General features: G+C 36.3%; 1 pseudogene; it reads right to left on the bottom strand.

Moving 5' to 3' along the window:
- Window positions 1-1,707: 1,707 nt before the first annotated feature.
- Window positions 1,708-2,459, bottom strand: LOC109393709 (HCLS1-associated protein X-1 pseudogene; annotated as a pseudogene).
- Window positions 2,460-3,909: the final 1,450 nt, after the last annotated feature.

The following is a 3,909-nucleotide window of genomic DNA, read 5'->3' as shown; positions in this document are numbered from 1 at the left end:
GAATCCATTTACATCGAAAGTAATTGTTGATATATATGTAGTTATTGCTATTTTATTATTCATATTTTTTATCTTTTTTTTTCTGATCTGAAAGAAGTCCCTTTAGGATTCCCTGTAATACTGGTTTAGTGGTGATGAACCCATTTAGCTATTTCTTCTCTGGGAAGCTCTTTATCTGTTCTTTGATCTTATTGATAGCTTTGCTGGGTACTAATCTTGGTTGTAGTCCTTTGCTTTTCATCCCTTTGAATATTTTGTGCCAATCCCTTCTGACCTGCAAAGTTTCTGTTGAGAAACAGCTGTCAGTCTTATGGGATCTTGTAAGAAACTAACTGCGTTTCTCATTACTTTTAAGATTCTCTCTTTGTCCTTAACATTTGGCATTTTAATTATGATGTGTCTTTGGGTGCTTTGTTACTGTGTTTTTTATTTTTTGGATGGTATATTTACAGTATTTTTTAATTTAGATTCTCTTTATCTCAGACACTTTTGTAGTTTTTAGTATTCAGGTTTTGCACTACTTTTGTCAAAACTATTCCTAAGCTTTCTATTCTTTATTATGTTATTATGAATAGAATTGATCCTTTAATTTTATATTCAGATTATTTGTTGTCAATATGTAGAAATACAAATTTTTTATATATTGACCTTGTATCCTGAAACCTTGTTATACTCAGTTATTGGACATCCTAAATTGTTTTGTTGATTCCCTAGAAATTTATTTCTACACATAAGGTCATGGCATCCATATACGCAGTTTTACTTCTTCCTTTCCATTTTATATATCTTTTATTTAATTTTCAGGCTTTACTGCATTAGCACAGCCTCCAGTTGCAGGCCTTACTACACTAGTACAGCCTCCAGTACAATGTTGAACAGACATGGTAAGAGCAGGTATCCTGGTTTTCTTTCTAATACTAGTTGGAAAAGCATCAGTCTTTCACCATTAAATATGTTTGTTATAGGTTTTTGTTAAACCCCTTTTAGACAACTTTCATGTCTGAAAAATGACTATCATACTCTCACATTTTATTTAAAATTTATGAGTACACAGTTCTAATTTGGATATAATTTTTCCCATTTTAAAAGTCATGCTACATTGTCTTAATTCCAGAGTTGTTGCTAAAATTTGAGAACAATGGGATTTCTCCCCGCTCTCATCATTCAGATTTTTTTTGTTTTTAGTGGTCTGAAGTTTTCATATGATATGCCTTGAAGTGGGTTTATTCTCACCCTTGGATTCTAGCATGTGTTGGGTTATTTAAGGTTAGAAAATACCGAGATATTTTCTTGACTTAATTCATTGATGATTTATATTATTCTAGTTTTGATGATTTATGTGATTGAAGTTTCTTATCTTTTTTCCTCCTATTTTCTTTCTCTATTGTTTGGTCTACTTTTTTGTAGCAATCTCCTCAACTTTGTCATCCAAACCTTTTTATAGTTCTTCTTTTGTGCCATAACATTTCTTTCTAACTCCATAAAGTTTATTCTGTTTATTCCTCTTTTACATGTAGCATTCTGTTCTGGTTTTACGGGTGTATCATCTCATGTTTCTAAGGACATTTAAGATTTGTGTCCTTGCTAAATTTTTATTTTTCTGCATAGCCTGTTTATTCTAAGTTGCTTCCTATGTTTACATGCAACTCCATCCTTCATGTTGTAGGCTGTCCACAGATGTCTGGTAATCTCTGGTTCCATTTATATTTATGATGGTACTCGATAACACATCTCTAAACCACTCTCTGCTTCATGATGAGCTGCTGTGGTCTCTGTCTGGCACTCACTGCCCACCACCGTCCGGAGCTCCTCTACTGTTCAAAAGGCCTAGTGATCTTGGTCACAGGGACACTCTTCAAATGCGATTTGGGCTGAGGCCCTCCTGGGAAACCTGGGAATCAAGATCCTTGTGAGTTCTGGCTCTAGAATGAGGGAGGAGTGTCACAGGCCCCATATCATCAAAGGTATGAAAAGGTTTCTGGGAGACTTAGTCTGGTGCTAGTTTTGGGGAGTCAGTCCTTGCATCACTCTCCAAGACCCCCCTCAAAGATCATGGGCTGGTGACTATGTGGATAGTTAAACACTGAGTTCTGAAACGTTTGTTCCTCCTGTCATCTCTCAGCAGGTGTCTCCGACTCAGGACATATAAGTTCAGGAGGATGGGAAGGCAAGGTCAGGCCCTAATCTCGCTGAAGATGTTATTTTATTGAAATCTGGTACAAGGTCATCGAAACTGAAGTTATGGAAACACATTCCTCCACCTGGGCTGAAGCCAAAACCAAAGCCAAGTTTCTTTGGGAGCTGAGGGCCCCTAAACCTTGAGTTCCCACAGCCCCACGTGGCTCCTTCTTCCACATCATCCTCAACTTTATCTCAAATCATCCCTCCAAACAACGGAATCTGTGACTCTGAGGTCCAGAAGAGGTGAGAAGGCCCCAAAAGAGATCCAAGAGGCTCATTCCCGCATCCGCATCTGAGCGAAACCTCAATTCACACCTGGGGGTAGTCAGTGCTACGCTGTCAGGAATTGAGAAAACACTGTGCTTTGGTTTTCATTTCTTCTTCATCCTCAGAGAATTTTTAAATTAGGATATTTTTCCTAATAAAGATTATGNTGATCGACCAGAATGTACGTTTGCATTTACATGTATTATGCACATATATATATACATATATATACATATTATATATGTATATTTTGGAACATAACTTTTGTAGCTAATCCAGCATTTTCTCTTTATTCATAGGTTTGATGGGAAAAATCATTTCTATATAGTTTCATCATCTATCCTATCACCTTATATTATCAACATGTTTTGACATGCTTGTTGTAAAGGCAACTATACTGAGCCAAAAGAAGACTGTGTGGATTATTTTCTGTATTGTTTATACTCTTCTTAGTTCATGTTGGATATGCCAGATCTGGATTGTGGTACCACAATAACTGTAGTGTTAATTGAAGTCTTTTCAGCACTGTTTCTGAGATATAGAACCACATACCTGTGGCAAAAACAGGAAAGTTTCAAATGCATTTTTTAGCTGTGTGGTCTTATTTTTCCCATCCCTAATACTTAGAACCTAGTAAACTGTTACTCAACTGTTTAGTTCTAAAACGACTAACCTGTAACCCCATTTTAACAGCACTGAAAATACGCTAGGGCCCTTAATTTCAAGTGTGCCTCTTACACCTGATATCTTTGAAAGCTGCAAAGATATTGGCCTCAAACAGCCGTATTCTCAGCACTATTGAATCCTGATTTTAACGTGTCTCGGATTTGTGAGTTAACTAGAGGAACACAGTTCCAGGAGGAGAAATAATAAAAGCAAATTCACTGAGGTGTGTGCATAGAGTAAAGGGAAAACACCAAAGAGTTGAGCATGGCTTGAGAGAACCAAAGGATAGCAAGAATTCAAAGAAAGTGCATAAGGGAAGGCTGAAGATGATTATGGCCTTAACATTTGTGTTAAGCAATTGGTTTGGGGTGGGAGTTCATGTGAGAGTCATTATGTGATATGTATGTATTTTAGGTGAAATGAGTAAAAGCTAGGGGACTTCCTGTTTGACTTCAAAAAGCTTTCTAGTAATCAAGGTTCCCTCCCTCACCCCATTGTATTCCAGTCTGTGTATTTCTCTTTGGCCTCACTTCCTTTCCTACTCACCTGGACTTCATCATTGACCATTTTTAATATTTTCTCTTGTTTTTTACTCAATTTTTATTTTTTTACACATTATTTATTTTTGTATGTTGACATTCAATATTATTTTGTATTAACTTCAGATGGACAGCATAGTGGTTAGACATTTATGTAATTTAGAACTGATCCCCTGGATAAACTAGTACCCACCTGGCACTATACATACTTATTACCATATTTTTTACTATATTCTCTGTGCTTTACTTTACATCC

Source organism: Hipposideros armiger, unplaced genomic scaffold (genome assembly GCF_001890085.2).
Source record: "Hipposideros armiger isolate ML-2016 unplaced genomic scaffold, ASM189008v1 scaffold_386, whole genome shotgun sequence".
Taxonomy (NCBI): Eukaryota; Metazoa; Chordata; class Mammalia; order Chiroptera; family Hipposideridae; genus Hipposideros; species Hipposideros armiger.
Note: the sequence above shows the minus strand (reverse complement) of the source record. Positions and strands in the feature narration are given on the sequence as shown.